Below are 16,881 nucleotides of genomic sequence, written 5' to 3'. Positions count from 1 at the left end.
AGTGATTACTGTACAGAAGGCCAAGACTTTGAGCTTCCCAGTTTTTCTGAAGATCAGCACGTGTGCTTTTGAAGATTCTCACCATAACATTTGTGTTTAGATAATGACATTCTCCATTATCTTCATACTTCACCCTCAGAAAAGGCCAACCTCTTCTTTCCTTTACATGACAGTGAGGAGTAAATGTGAAAGGCAACAAACAAAACCCCCATAGCAAGGGAAGTTTCTGAAAGCGGAGTTACTGTGGAGGCCTGGCCTCACAAGCTGTGACACCTCCACAGAAACAGGGAGGGAAGTGCGAGTCTGAGATCCGGGACCTCATTGCCAGCAAGGCAAGCAGCCACGCAGACACCAGCACGCAGCCTCATCAGAAGCACACGGTGCCAGAGCAGCTGTCAGAGCAGAGGTGCCGATACCACCCTGCCCTTCCCACTCCCTGCAGAATGGAGCCTGGCACCATGGAGTGGCTGTCTCTCCCTAAGGGTGCAGGGCTCTCTGTCAGGGCAGCAGGGCTCCAATCACCTGCCTCTGCAAAAGGAAAGGGAGCGCTCAGCAAGAAAGGCTTCCCACAGGGGTACCCGTCAGCAGCCCAGCACAACCAGCTCATGGGACAGCCACGCACCCCGGGATGTAGGCCTGTCCCTCTCAGGAGTCCCTCTCCTGAAAGTCTGGCATAAGTCCTGTACCACAGCATTTGAGCAATCAGAGACATGTCTTATCACAGGAGCAGGGTGCCTCAGAATCAGACCCTGTCCTGTAGGCTTATCCCCCCAAAAAAATTAAAGAGTAAAACCTAACCATCAGGGTACCTTAGATCTGTTAAGACAACCTTTTGTACTATCACTTCTATGTACCTGAAAACACCTGCAGATACTCATAAAGTCGTAACACAATATGAAATTCAATATTGCACAAGAATTAAAACAACAGCTGGAAAACTTGCACTGCCATCACCAAACTCCTCATCTCCTGCAAAATAAAAGAACTAAGACAATCAACATTAGCTCACACACAGTCTATAGCCACACAAAGCATATGGTGATGGTGAATACATACGCATCATCCAAGCACGCTGAGTACTACACACACCTCTACCGTAAGGTTTTCTCAAGTTGCTAGAATAATAACTCATCTTTCAGACTGCAGACTGGTGGCAGTCTTGAAGTAGTTTCACACACCTTACGCATCAGCAAAGGAGTCACTTCAAGCAAGAGTATGAAAGCCTTACAAGTGCCTGTTCTGGGAACACAATATGCTCTAGAATCCACAGGAGTTTAAAAAGAACAAATTAGCATCTTCCAACAAGCTGGCTCACATGTCTGCAGAGATACTGGCTTTCAACAAAACAAATGGAAGTGCATCCTTTCAGTGTTTTGCCAAGTTCAGTAAAAAAGGGTGATGGCTCAAGCACAAATCCCTACTTATCCCTGTTCAACTGAACTCTTCAAAGGTTCATTAGTCATGAACAAACTGAGTGCCACAGCTCAGCAGTTTGTGTGGGATGGCAAGCACAGACCAAGGGGGTCCTTGTCAAGTGCTGAGCATCCTCCACCCCAGGGGAACCAGGGGTAACTGAAAGCCTACCCAACACTAATTGCTCTTCCTGGCCACCTGCCTCCTCACACCTTTTCTGAAACCTCATGTTGAAGACGAGGTGCATACCTACCTAAGTTAACCCATTACATTTTTGTTGAGTGGGACTGAATTAGAGCAGCACAAGGTATGCAAACCACTGACTAAATGTCTCCGTGATCACTGCCCACACCAGTTTACTTTTAAAATACAGTTTCCCAGACAGCTTTGCAAGTAATTTATTTTTAAAAACAAAGAAATCATGATTTCAGGACTTCATGTTCTACCAGGCCTTTTTAGCAAGCATTTTATCAACACTTCTAAAAAAAAAAAAAAAAAAAAAAAAAAGAAAAAAAAAAGAAACAAACAAACAAACACACACCACAGTTTTTAAAACTGAAGAACTGAAGAAATAATGTGGCTATTTTACCTTTATGTCTTTAATTATGGGTCAAAAAAACCTTACTGCATCAACCTAAATTGAAGTTGTGAATTACACTAGAAATATCATTGCACAGATGAAGAAAAAAAAGCACAAATCCCCCCAAAACTGCACAGCAGATTTCAAGTTGTTTTTACAGCAATGCAGCACAAACTTATGGAAGTAATCAGCAGAATTCATTCAGCACTCACCACAACTGAGTTACATAGATAGCCTTGTGCTATTTTTCAGTCATTTGAAATATCTATTCTTCTGATAGCTTTTTTGTAAAAAAAAAAAAAAAACAAACAAACAAACAAAAAAAACACAAACAAAAACAAACAAACAAAAAAAAAACCCAACAACCAACCCTCAAACAGAATATGCTCACATACTGAATAAAAGCTGCACTCAGCAAGTGCTAGGAAATAAGATAATGACAAATATTATGCCTGCTCTTTGTATTCAGAGAGCTCCATCTCCTCAGTTTCCATCTCCCAAAAGGCCTCTGCAAATTGCTGATGCAGTTCCAAGATCTCGGCTTTCAGCTGCCTCAGTTCAAGCTGTTCCCTGTGCCATCTTTTCCATGACTCCCATTAGTACCAGCACCCTGCCATGCTAACATACCTTCCACAACCCCCACCCTACTGATGTACTCATAGGTGCCAACAGTTTAGTTATGGATGCTATAGGTTTTCATTCATTAGCTAGCATAAACACTAGTTCTTCTAGATAAGACAATTCATTTAAAAAGCAAAAGCAACAAAAGCCCCCATACCTCCACAATGCTTGGCTTGATCCAGAAGGCTTTGAGGCATCTGTCACCAGCTAAACACAATACTACAGAGGCAAACAATTAGCCTTAATTTAACAGTTTTCTACGCAAAACTTCCACTAAGACCCCAAACTCCACTGCCAACTGCATGCAATAAATACTCCTTCCTATGTATAAATAAAGGACAGTTAGTCTTCAGAAGTTAAATGATTATCAAAATCAAACGAAAGTTTGACTCCAAGTTGGTTTCTGGAAAATTCTGGATTAAATACATAAATCTTAAGAATGGTGCCTATTATAGCAGAGTCTTCTGGCATACTTACCTTTTCCCCCTTTGAATTTCTAACAGTGACTCTTTACCCTACAGAACCCAGCGCAAGCAACACAACACAACACACACAGAAGGCTGCATAGCTCCACCAGCACCCGGAAGTGCAGGCACTCAACCATGAGCAACCAGGTCTGGGGAACTGAAGCACCGTTGCCTGCGTTGGCTTCCACTGCCTCCCAGAGCCGGCTTCCTCACATGAAGCAAGATGCAAATGTGCACTGATAACAAAGGGAAAAAGCAAGAAAGACCTGAGTGTTCCTAAGTGTCAGACTGGAAACCACAGCAGGACAAGAGATGCTTCAAAAGCAGTTTCAGTATGCAGGGTGGCTACAAGGAAAACAGAGACTCCCTATTCACAAGGAGTCACATGGAGAAGACAGGGGTAATGCGTACTCTCTCAGGGTTGCTCCTGCAGAGATTCCAACTGGACACAAGAGGAAAACTTTCCACCATGAGAACAACCAGCCATTGGAATAACCTCTGCAGGGAAGTAGTGCACTCCCTAGCAGTGGATACTTTTAAGATTCAGCTAGACAGGGTGCTGGGCCATCTAGTCTAGGTTATGCTTTGCTTAGAAAGGTTGGACCAGATTATCCCCAAGATCCCTTCCAACCTGGGATTCTGTGATTCTATGATTCAGCAAAGGCAATAACCTTGAAGGGGCTTCAGACTGGACAGCTGAGTAGCACTCATATCTGCTGTCCCAGTTTAATATCCTTTGAATACAGCTGTGGTTGTCCACATACTGTTAAAACTTGATCCAGTCGTCCCATAGCCTCCTTAACAAATAAGCCCCATTTTTTCATGGCACATACAAGATGCAGAGAGCCTTCCTACTAACACAACCAGCTTGCAGCAACTCAGAGGACTTCAGCAGTGAGCTCCAGATACTACTACAGAAGGCATGAAGGTACAGGCACGTAGGTAATTGGGGTCAGGATCACTCTTGCAGTGGAACCCTTCACCAGTCTTACTGTGGACACAGCATTCCTAACCACATTAAAATGACATTAGATGTGCCACCAAGAACAGTTTGTCACTTTCATTACACAAGATAACATATATAAAGAAACAGTCAGACTCGGTGCTCTCTATACAGGAGGGATTTCCAGCCTCAGCCATCAGCTCTGGGGAAGGGACTACCCTCTGTTTGCCCAACAGCCAGCTACAGGTGTTGCTAGCTCTCCTCAGAGCCAATAGGCAGATTATACACAATTCTCCAGCAAAAAGAAGCCAAACCAAGAACACTCCCAGGAGAGCAGCTGCTCAAATTGCCACATAAATCGTGCTCACCATCACTAAGAGAAGCTTATTCAGGGGCAGAAAGGAAAATACGGCTTACCATAAGCTATTCCAACACAAAGCTAGACAGGCATTCAAATCTACAGATGGTGCTTTTACACCTAGAGCATCTCAATTTCATTCTAGGAACCTGCAAGCCCACATTCAGCAGGTACTGCAAGCAGGCAGTGCCCCAGACAAACAGCCAGTGGACAGACAGTACAGATGTCCCGTGCCACCCTGCGCCATGCCAACGCTCTGCCCCCACTCCTCAGTGGGGCTCTGTTCACAAAGCTGGAGCACCTTTCCTATGAAGACAGGCTGATAAAGTTGTTCAGCCTGGAAGAGTCTCCAGGGAGGCCTCAGAGCACCTTCCAACACCTAAAGCTGGCCAACAAGAAAGCTGGAGGGACAATTTCCAAGGGCACGTAGTGCCAGGACAATGGGGAATGACTTTAAGCTGTGAGAGGGGAAATTTAAATTAGACATTAAGAAAAAAACCTCTTCCCTGCAAGGGTGATGAGACAGTGGAATGGGTCGCCCAGAGAAGCTGTGGCTGCCCCACCTCTGGCAGTGTTCAAGGCAAGGTTTGCTGGGACTTGAAGCAACCTGGTCTAGTGGAAAGTATCCCTACCCATGGCAGGGGGGTTGGAACCAGAAGGCTTTTAAGGTCCCCACCAACCCAAACCATTCTGTGATCTCCCTGCCCAAATGCTCGAGCTTATTTCTGAAGGGAACTGCAGTGCATGTGGGAAATGACACACAACAAAGTCTCTAAACAGGAAGATGGCTTAAACATTGCATTAGTGTACACAACCTCTAAGAGAAATTAGAGGCTCTCTAAACATACACTTGTGGTTTTTTAACTCAAGCTCTGTCCCAGAATGAATGCTAAAAGCTGCTGTTGGCACCAGCAGGATAAACCAGAGCACAGAAGATGAAAGGGAAAAGAATGCAGTCCACAGTTATGGCAAAGGTTGTACACAGACTGCTATGTAGGAAGAGAGTAGCCTACACTTAAAAAACCCTCATCTTTTGCAACCAGGTAATAAACTTGACTCTCTTCCAAGCTGAGATCAACATCTTGCGATGGAAACTAAATTTTATTTTAATGAAAATTATAAGAGCAAACAGCATAGGAAGTGATGCAGTGAGAAATAAGCCATTCTGTAATCTTTCCATAACACAAATATTTTGAGTCACCTTTATAAAGGCTCAGTGTACAATGCTTTATTGCTGTGTGTCCTCTGACACTGTAAATCTGCATGTTAAAGCTTATCCTTAGTTTTGATGCAGGAAATAAATGGCACCCTTTGGATGCAGGCCCTCAGTTCAAGGGTGGGCTGAGTCCCTGAGAGGCTCTAGAACAAGCTCCAGCAGGAGCAGGGAGCCCTTGACTGGCATGGGAGGAGCCCGGGGCTTGCTGCCAGGGCAAGGAGTGGCTACTGAGTACAGCATGATCTGCCCAAAGAGTTAAATAACCGTGCGGGGAACATTGCTCATCGAAACAGCTGAGAAAGATTGACAGGGACATTAGCTCAAATTTCTAGCTATTAAAGGATTCCTGATAAGAAGAAATAGGCTTCAAACTTGAAAGGAAACACAAGGGGGTGTGGGGGGAGAAGCTAGTCGACATGAAATGGAAACTACACAAAAGATTTCTCAAGACAACATCATGCTTTCAGTTTCCAAAAGTTAAGCAAGTTAACACAAACTGTCGTCACAGTAGGAACTGTTCCCTGCTGCAGTGCATTACTTAACCAGCAATTCAGTCACACTGACTTTGCTGTAAAGCAGCAATAGCCACTGCCTCAGGAAATTCCCACTCCAGAGTCCAGGTTCAGCAAGGATCCGGCCTCCGCAAGGTCCCCAGCTGAATCTCACAGGCTAAGAGACCTTGGACCTCCTGCCTCATGGACAAGGGCTCCACTTTGTCAACTAACACACTTCCTAAACACAGGATTCTTCTGCTTCACTTTCAGCCCGACATTTTAAAACCAAAAAGCATACAAAGAGCAACTTACATCCTGATTTTTAAAGAAGTAATTTCAACACCCATCTTCAGTAGATGCTTCTGAATATCATGCCTCACACAACAAACATCTGCCACCCCACAGTTCTCATTAGGCTGACATAAATTCTAGGAGTGACTTGCCTTTCTCATTTCCTGTAATGCCTACCCAGGTAGCTGCAAGACCATCAGCTGGACCTTGTCTTAGGTTGTGTAACCCACTCCAACCTTAGGGGGCCAGGTGACTAAAAAGCAAGTACTGCAATTGCTGTCATTTCTGTACTCAAGTACTTTCTAAGTAGTAAGATACTGAGTTGATTTAAGCAGCGCAGGGCCAGAGTTGGTGAAAGAATGAAAGGAATCAGGGAAGAGGGAAGGAAGGGGAATGGTGGGAAATTCAGATGCAGAATTGTGAGGCAGAGATCAAAGATGACTAGTTTAGCAAAAGTGAAGAGACAGATGGATACAAACTGTACAGCTTAGCAATAGGAGTGTGTGACGCCCTGTATGCTGCCATCAGATATGGTCTATGAGAAGCAAAACCTGTTAAATTAAGAGAAGAAATCCAATCTGTTATGTTGTGTATCTGCGTGCTTTATGAGGCCATTACCATGGTAGCTGGGTGCTTCATATTCCATTTTAAATTAATACATCTAATAAAGTGAGTCACTCAATGGAAGACTTAAAAATAGAAAACTTACAATCATCACCACTACAGTTTGCATAATCTGCCATTGGTGCAGTAGCATTGTCTAATTTGATCTGCCTCATGCCTTCCAAAAGCTTGTCAGATAGGTGCTGAATGATGAGAGCCCCAGACCAACGTCCCTCCAAGCTGAGCCCAGAGTTTCACACTGCCTCTGCTTCTCCCAACAGCTTAAATTGCTATCCTCAGCTCCCTCTAATTCAGCTTTTGATCTTTATTGGAGGACTACTTAAAAGGTGGCTACTGGCAGCACACATAACAGCAGTAAGACAGCCCACAATTAGGGCTCTCACTGTGGGTAACTCAAGCACTTAAGTCTGTACTAATCTGAGAGCATGGTTACTGGCAGTTTGCAGGGTGTGCCAATGCAGGAAGTGGCCAAACAACAAGAAAAAGAGGATGTAAAGAGAAAATAATCCTATCAGCACCCCCCTTGACAAGATCAGCTACCAGCTGTCTCTCATTTGCTTTTTAAACTGAAGTGATTAACACCACATTACATAGGATCCCAGACCATACTAACTGAAGTGTCTTAAAAGCAAGCGATAAAGCTTAAACCAACTCAAGAGAAGATGCTTCCCCTGCAGCACTCCTAACAGTCATCAAGCATGTCTCCTCAGCTGACATGGGCCTGGTCTTCGGGCTGCACTATGCTACTTCTAACCAACCCAGCAACTACAGCAAACAAGAGAACAAAGCAGCACGCTTTCAAGGACAACCAGAGCTCATTATCTACCTCACCAGCAGAAGTCTGGCCCACTGACTCATGCACTCACGGCTTCTACCTGTAACTCCTGTAAGCCATATCTATAAAGAGCTGCACACTATGGAAGAGCTCCAATGGGTACAAAACATAGAGTCCATCCTCCAGATCCTATCCTAAAACCTCTGATGGCTACTTCAGGTTCTTAAATACAAGTTACAGTCCTTAATTATCCAAGAACTACCTCACCAACCAAGCACAGAAACATAACCTACAATATCTAGACAGCTCACAGGGTTACAAGTCCCTCACAGCCACAGACCACACCACAAAATTGTAATCTCTTGTACATCAAATTAAAACCTGAAACCACCACAGTTCACCCTGCACTAACCAGGAGGAGGAAAGCAGCAGTCTACTATATGGTGAAACCCCTTCCCACGTATCATCCTTCCTCCAGTACCAGCAATAAGCTCAGCTACCATGCCCAAAAGTAGCTGCAGCTCTTGTCATGCAGAAAAATAAAGCAAAAAATAGGCATACTGTCCTCATCACTTCTCTCGGTCCCCACTGTTTCAAACTACTTAATTTCCTTTCTGTGCTCAGGTATCAATATTTTCCCACCCTGCATTAGACAATACCCCAGCTGCTTTAAGCTCCATCCTACAAGGAGCTTCTCTTTCCACTATTTATATTTTTAACCTAACCACTTCTTTTTCTTCCGTTTTGTTACCCTCCTACCAAAAAAAATGCCTTACAGATCATAAGAGGAAAAGCCTGACTTGCAAATCTTTACTGGGTTTTCAGACAGCAATAACCTTGCCAGAGAAAGTGTGTTTCTGAGAAAAAGGCAATCCCTACAGACAGGGACGGCTGCAATCCCCAGCACTTTACCCAAGAACTAACGGGAATACAAAGGAACACTGAGGTCATGACTATCTTGAGCTTTCCCACCATATGAACATCACAATATATCTATCAAATTTCAAGCCAAAATTATTTAAATTCCCTCCTGTCGTGTTGAAAGATGGCTTCAAAATCTGCCATCCAAGGAGCGGAAATAACAGTCTCTGGCCTGATTAGTGGCTAAATGTACAGAGTATGATTTCCATACTTTTTTGTTCTTGTGCTACTGTATTTAACTTAAAACAGTTCAAATACTCACTCTTGCTTTCTCTATTAGTGGGGGTCAAGATCAGCCATAAACCTCACCACACACACAATAATAATAACTTGCAAATACTACAGAATCATAGCACAGTTAGGGTTGGAAAAGACCTTAAGATCATCTAGTTCTACCCCCCCACCATGGGCAGGGACACCTCACACTAAACCATGCCACCAAAGGCTCTGTCCAACCTGGCCCTGAACACCGCTAGGGATGGAGCATTCACAACTTCCTTGGGCAACCCATTCCAGTGCCTCACCACCCTTACAATAAAGAACTTCCTCCTTATATCCAATCTAAACTTCCCTTGTTTAAGTTTTAACCCATTATCCCTTGTCCTGTCACTACAGTCCCTAATGAAGAGTCCATCCTCAACATCCTTGTAGGCCCCCTTCAGATACTGGAAGGCTGCTATGAGGTCTCCACGCAGCTTTCTCTTCTCCAGGCTGAACAGCCCCAATTTTCTCAACCTGTCTTCATATGGGAGGTGCTCCAGTCCCCTGATCATCCTCGTGGCCCTCCTCTGGACTTGTTCCAACAGTTCCATGTCCTTTTTCTGTTGAGGACACCAGAACTGCACACAATACTCCAAGTGAGGTCTCACGAGAGCAGAGCAGAGGGGCAGGATCACCTCCTTTGACCTGCTGGACATGCTCCTTTTGATGCAGCCCAGGATACAGCTGGCTTTCTGGGCTGCAAGCTCACACTAAAGACGGCTCATGTTCAGTTTCTTGTTGACCAACACCCCCAAGTCCTTCTCTGCAGGGCTGCTCTGAATCTCTTCTTTGCCCAACCTGTAGCCGTGCCTGGGATTGCTCCGACCCAGGTGTAGGACCTTGCACTTAGCATAAACTTCATAAGGTTGGCATCAGCCCACCTCACAAGCGTGTTGAGGTCCCTCTGGATGGCATCCCTTCCCTCCAGCATATCAACCGAACCACACAGCTTGGTGTCATCGGCAAACTTGCTGAGGGCGCACTCAATCCCACTGTCCTTGTCACCGACAAAGATGTTGAACAAGACCAGTCTCAACACAGATCCCTGAGGGACACCACTCGTTACCGGTCTCCAGCCAGACACTGAGCCATTGACCACAACTCTTTGCGTGCAGCCATCCAGCCAGTTCTTTATGCACCGAGTGGTCCGCCCATCAAATTGATGTCTCTCCAATTTACAGACAAGGATGTCATGCGGGACAGTGTCAAACACTTTGCGTAAGTCCAGGTAGACTATAAACCAATCACTGTAATTAGACAGAAATGTTCTTGTTAAACCCAGTTAATTTACACCTGTTCACCCTTTCTTCTGATATTCTTCATTCCCCTTGTATTTAATGTAGATATTTCATTAGACAGTCTACCAACACAGCTTGATCCTAATACTGAACTATATCCATGGTTTTCTTTCCCACCTTAGTCAAACAATAAAGAGGAAAGGATTTGAAAATAGTTTGCTTATTACAAGACTGGACATAGACCTGCACATGCAAACAGGTACCTGCTCAAAAAATAGCTACACGTTAGGTGGTTACTTAGGCGTGTCAAGGAAGTAGCCTAGTTTTATACACTGGAATAAAGATTGAGACCTGATAGTACACATACACAAATCTAATCTCAGAGGAGGGGCATGCATTCAGTAACATTTCGAAATCAGAATCAACCCTTGGTTTGAGAAACACGTTGCCAAGCAAAGAAAAGGGTGGCACAGCTCAAGACTTTGTACCTGGAGACAGCAGAGAAATGACAACCTGGGCAGGCTCCATCAGCAATCAGCAGTATCTGGAGATAACTTGGAGCAAGTGCATCTGGCATCTGAAAGCCTCTTTGAGAGTTACTTGAGAACCTGGCTCAAAGTTATGTCAGGATACAGAATGCTTCTAGAAGCAATACCCTGATACTGTAAAAGTTGTGATTACAAATTATTTGTTCAGTACGTAATAACAACTGTTTTCTAAAGTAACGCTTTTTGGAAGATATAGGGTACATCTACATTGGCAAGATCTGTGGCACAGCTGCAGTGGACCCCTAGAGCAAATGGCTGTTGCTGACACTGCAGTCTCCACAGTGTCCATGCTCTCTGCATCATTTACCCTCAAGCAGCTACAGCCTAGACCCACTAATACCCATCGAGCAGCTCAAGCACACAAGGCCTTCCTTCTTTAAAAGGTGAGCAGTTTCCCACTTCCTGCTTCAGTCTTTCTTTTTTTCAGCCACAAATTTTTATTTTGTGTTAGTTTCCCTCTTTACCCAGCACTTGGCTTGTTGGCTGTCTCCCACCCTCCTGAGCATGCCCACAAGGAAGGGGACAGGCAGGCACCCAGGTCAGTCATGGGTACAGCTGTCCTTACCCTTCTGGAGGCAGAGGGCTCAGTCCCACTCACACCCATGAGCTCCCATCAGATGCAGCGGGCACACCCACAGCGATAAAGCTAATTCCCAGAAAAATGCAGGCTCACACTACAGCCAAAGGCCAAACAACATACAGTAAATGAACTAAATTATGCAACTAGGCTATCAGACCTCAGGTTGAAATTGGGTGCAGCACAGGCCTGTGTATTTTAGAAAAGGTAAAATAATTCTCCAAGTCCTCTTCTCCAGCATGTAAAGAAGCACTGCCATAAAAGTAAGCTGTTGCTTTACAGAGCTACTTCCAAATGCAAACCCTTCTTTTGAAACCCTTGGGATATTTCCATGTGAAAGTAGAAAGTATTGCAAACTGACTGTGGAAAAGGAATGTTTCTTTTAAATATTTGCTAAAGCTTGCAGAGACTTGTGTGAAGACAAAGGAGGGAGCAGAAAGGAACCTGCATGAGCTTTCATTTGGAAAAGTGGTTTGCTTTAATGGCCTTTGAACCTACCACATCCATCCAGCTTTCCAAATTTCTGTTAGTGACAAATTCTCAGGTAAAAATGGATCTGGAGAAAATATTACATTATGTAAAACAGGCCTAGGTCACAAAGTTATTATTACTATGCTCCTGCACATGCATACATATGCACACGCATAGTTAAGAAAAACAAAGTGTATAACCATATATATACAAAGTTACACTATAAGTTGGACAGAAGGTGCATGTAGAATTTTTCCTGCATGTGTGCCTACTCAAAACTTTCATCCAAAGTTAAACTAAATAAAATTGCTAACATCTGACATTAATTATATTCTAATTATTGCTATTTTAGAAGAGACAATACTGGATTTTGCCTTAGCTATCAACCCTTAGAGATCTTGAAATATCAGACTGCGTCTTTACTTCACGACTGTCAGTCACTGCTCATCGCTAAACATTTCTGAGGAACCATACCTATGAATAAGTAAGAAAAGGTGATTAATGTCAATTAAAAATACACCATGCTCCGTATGGCTGGGTCTCCAAGCTTTCTTCTTATCCATGGTCAGAAGATCACCTCAAAAATGGACTTCAGAATCTCGAGGCCAAACTTTGTGTGATTACCTGGGCAAACCACTCATGCAGGACACTTTCTGGATGGAAGCCCTGTTGCCCACTAGCAGTCATGGCTCAAAGAGGTTCGAGTGCAGAAGCAGACTGCAAACACGGAGAATGAAAACAAGATATTCAGAGAAGTCTAGCCACGACCCCGAGGACCAATAAAAGACAAATGCAAGAGTCTGTAGCAGTAACAGACTCATGCAATTGCAGTGCTCCAGGCCTTCAACAGAAAGCAGTTCTTACCTCTGCAGCTGTTCTGTGAGTAGCTGGGAATCCACTGCAACTGAGCAAGGGTAGAGATGTGTTCCTGCCATCACTCCTGATACCATTCAATGCCTTTGCCCCTCAAGAAGGCCCGGCACAGCTGCAGCAGGTACAGCTCCCTGATATGAGGGCCTGTCACCACAGTATAGAGACAAGGGCAGGTAGCAAGGAGCAGAGTAAAGAGGAAAATGCCACTCTCAGAGCGGAGGGAACCCTTGCTTCCCAGCAACAGGTGGAAAGGAGCTCCATTTCAGTACACCTGTACTACCAGTGTACAGTAAACAGCAGAGTAAGTTCCACAGGTAATAAGTGGCTGTTTTAAACTCAGGGTCTCCACATACACGCGTTTATATCTTTTCCTATAGTCATGGTCTTATAAATGCTTACTGAAGTGGTAAGAATGCAAAAAAAGTTTAGAGCTTACTTGTTAAGACTGATATACTCTCATCCAGAAATGGTCCCCTGGATATGTTCAAATATGAGAAGTAACTGTCATCATTTTCCAAAGTTCAGACTAACTACAGCTACGCTATTCCTTGCCCAGAATTCACTTTTTTCTTTTTTTAATAATAGGAGACACTGTAATCTATCAGGTCTGAGAAATAAATTCTAGTTGATGAGTTCTGCAAGCCTGTTTGTTATATGTAGATACCCACAAGTGCAAATAGACACCGGGGCTGTGCCTCCATATCCGAGGACACTGACGGAGCTCGGACACTGACAGAGCTCAGCCCCTGAGCAGGGTGACAACGCACAAGCAAGCGGGACAGCTGCGAAGGACTTCGTACCACTTCCCTGAAACAACCACACAATCCAGTTTTTTATTATTCTTTCTACCCAAAAGCATAAAGAAAACAGGGAGAGGGGGCTGGGAGCCCCTGGCAGCATAAGCTCCTACTGCACATTGCAAAAGTAAGATCTGGAGAAGCAAAAAGACGGTAATGATGCGATTTATAATAAAGGGAACTTTACGGTTTAACCCTCGGCTAGCACACGTGTGTCCGGTATGGACCGCGCACAGAAAAACCCTCCGAGCCGGGGCAGCGCCCGCTGCCGGGGCTCCCGCACAGCCACCCCCAAGGCGGGGACCGCTCCTCTCCGCGGCCGGGCCCAGGTGCACAAACTCCACTCCGCTCCCCTCCTGCTGTCGAACCCTCGCCGCCAGACCCGACCGCCACTTACTGCAGGAGCCCGAGCGAGCCCGCGTATCTCTCCGGTCTGCAGTAGGGAAGCCGGCCGGCTTCCTGCGCGCCTCCTCCGGCCGCGGCACGCCTCGCCTTGCCGCCAGCAGCTCACCGCCCCCACCTCGCTCCGCCCTCACGCCAACGGCACCTCCCCGCCCTGCCCGCCGCTTGGCCCGGACGGCAGACCTCAGCTGGGCCCTGCGGCAGGCCTGCTCGCCTCACGAGAAAAGACGCGCGCTAGGCCCCGCCGACGGGGCCTGTTCCCGCCTCCCGCTCCGGCGCTGAAGAGAGCGGCGCGGAGCCTGGCCCCTCCTCCGGCTCCGGCTTGGCGGGCGCGGCTCCGGCTCCGGCCACGACTCCTGTGGGCATCGGGCATTGGGGCTGTTCGCCTTTGCCTTTCAGCCGGCAACTCGTATTTGAATGAACTGATGATCATCGTCGTTTCTGAGGATTTCTGGTGGTGGGTCGCTTTCGGGTCACCAGAGGTTTCTTCCTTATGGGAAACAGATCCATTATATTAATATATATTAATGCCCATTTATTTACTGTAGATCCTTCACTGCTTGCATAGCGGGTAAGTGAACAGTGCAGCAGAGAGAGGACCTTTCCGACACATTTCTTGATCTGTAGTTGAGCTTTAATATTCATAACCTGGATGATTCACAAAGGAAATCCTAGACCAGAAAAATGCTAAATCTCTGAGGATGCACCTTTGAAAGAAAAAAAAAATAAATATGCTGTGCATAATGGATGTATAGAAACTCTCGTATCTTTCAGTTGTCCTCTCCAGTGGACATACTGTGGCAGTATGGCATGAAAATGGTTGAGTAAATGACAATTCAGCATCCTTATACACCTGCCAGCTCTTTTACTTCGACTGAAACTTCTCATGAGACCCCGCTGAGCTCCTGATTTTACCAGACTTGGCAGAAGCAGAGTTTAGCAGCTAATCCAGGTCCTCAGCAAAGCCAGAGTTTCCACCTGCAGGCAGGCTGCAGAGCAGGCCCTCAGGAGCCTACCACAGGGTGACACTTGCCCTGTGACAGAGAGGGAACTCTGGAGCACAAGTGCTGGGACAAGGGGAATCTCAGTTTAGTTTTGCAGCGTGGGGTATGCAGGCTTGTTTTTCTCTATTGAGGGCTTCCTGAGCTGAAAGTGTCAGAATTCTTTACCTCTCCAAAACAGCAGATTTCCAATCTTGAACATCCCTAGGCACTTGTGTAAGGCTTGTAAGTTGCTGATGGGGTGATACCTTGAGACATTTTAGCAGCCTGAGGGTTGGGGTCTCTCGAGGGAGACCTTTAAAGCAGCCTTGCAGTGCCTAATGGGGCCAACAAGAAAGCTGGAGAGGGGCTTTTTACAAGGGCAGGTAGCGATAGACAAGGGTGAATGGCTTTAAACTGACAAGAGTAGAGATCTAGATTAGCTATCAGGAAGAAGTGTTTTCCAGTGAGGCACTGGCACAGGTTGCTCAGAGAGGCTGTAGCTGCCACATCCCTGGCAGTGCTCAAGGCCAGGTTGGATGGGGATTTAAGCAACCTGGTCTAGTGGAAGGTGTTCCTGCCTGTGGCAGCGGACTTGGAACTGAATGATCCTTAAGGTCCCTTCCAACCCAAACCAGTCTGTGATTCTATGATTTTGTATCCCCTCATTCTTCTTTCTGTTCTGTGATACTAGGTGACAAGACTTGGAAGAGCTGATGCTAGGAGTTATGGTCTCTAATGGTCATCTTTGTTTCTCATCCTTGTTGCCACGCTCCAGGGGCCTACAGATACAGCTGACAAATATAGCTAGGTGTTTTTTTGGGAATCGTCTGGAGATTCCTGCCTGTTGCTTCTTTTGCAGTGAGAAAGCGAGACACACATTAGTGATAAGCCAGGATCTTCCTCCTCCTCCAAAACACATTGTTAAACTTTTAGCTGTGTCTTTTTTCCTTGCAACTTTACATTATTAGTGCACTGCAGTTGTGGTTCCACAAGAATTTGGGATCTCCTTTTCCATGAAGGGCAAAAACACAAGCTGATCATATGACTGTTTATACCCGTAAGCCCTTCAGAAGTCTCTCTGCCCACATACTGCTGTATCAGTTGCCTGTTGCAGTTGGTGTCACACATGCAGGGCCTTTCCACACCCTTTACACTGTACTCCTTTTGCTTCCCTGTTTTCCAGGCACACAGGGATCAGCAGAGTCTCTAACTGTGCTTCCTGGCTGCCTCCCAGAAACTGCCTTTATTGCTGTTCTTCCATGCTTACTATTCAGTCAACGTGCTTTATAGGCAGCATGAGACGTGTTTTCTATCAGGCACAGTAAAACAACCTGCTGCTGCCATGAAGGATGGGCCACACCTCCCTCCCACAGTGTCCTTCTGGCATGCTCCCTGTTCCTGTCAGCCAGTGAAGTGTCAGTAACAGGTCCCATCTGGGGAGGCCATAGGAACCTAATCCCTCCCTCCTGGGTCAGATATAAGCAGATGAGCTAAATTGGATGCTGCAATAGCAAGGTATGGCTGTCAATTCTGTAGGTAGCATTTAGAGTCAGTGAACAACTGCAAGGGTTGGATTTCAGAAGTTTTGCAAAGTAAGTGATATTCAGGCCACCAGTGCTGGAAGCAGTTTTTATGCCAGGCACATGGCAGTGCTCTTATAAGGAAATAAGGTCTCTAGTGACAGCTGGAATTAGTGTACTCAACAGATACTCCAGCTTAGAATCTACAGGAGTACCTCAGCTGGACAGAATGAATGGACAATGAAAGGAAAAGGCCCAAAAGTGGATTCATTGTTTTTTTGGGGTATAGTTTGGTTGGGTTTCAGGGATTTTTTTGGTTGCGCTTTTTGTTCAGGTTTTTTGTGTGTGTGGTTTTTGTTTGTTGGTTTGGTTTGGTTTTTTGGTTTTTTTTAGAGTGTGAGAGAGGAAGAAGAATAATTGGACTAGGATAAAAATTAATTTAAATGCAATTTGTGCTGAATAATTTCAGCATAATCCAACACACACAAGTTCTAGGTGTGAATACCTA

At 45.4% G+C, this 16,881-nt stretch overlaps 1 protein-coding gene across 3 annotated transcripts in view; it reads right to left on the bottom strand.

Moving 5' to 3' along the window:
• The window catches only part of GPD2 (glycerol-3-phosphate dehydrogenase 2), a 65,467-nt gene extending 51,469 nt beyond the window's left edge, over nt 1-13,998 (bottom strand). Inside the window, exons 1-2 of one of the 3 annotated variants that reach the window (XM_080620492.1) lie at nt 12,663-12,794; nt 12,423-12,515 (exon numbers count right to left, since the gene is read on the bottom strand). The gene's annotated coding sequence lies outside the window, so the exon portion shown is untranslated. Of the gene's footprint in view, nt 1-12,272; nt 12,349-12,422; nt 12,516-12,662; nt 12,795-13,865 lie in introns of those variants that run through there. The other 2 variants (XM_080620491.1, XM_080620493.1) reach the window with 2 other exon arrangements.
• Nucleotides 13,999-16,881: the final 2,883 nt, after the last annotated feature.

Source organism: Psittacula echo, assembly GCF_963264785.1.
Source record: "Psittacula echo genome assembly, chromosome: 6".
NCBI classification, from domain to species: domain Eukaryota; kingdom Metazoa; phylum Chordata; class Aves; order Psittaciformes; family Psittacidae; genus Psittacula; species Psittacula echo.
This window is presented reverse-complemented; position numbering and strand designations above follow the sequence as displayed.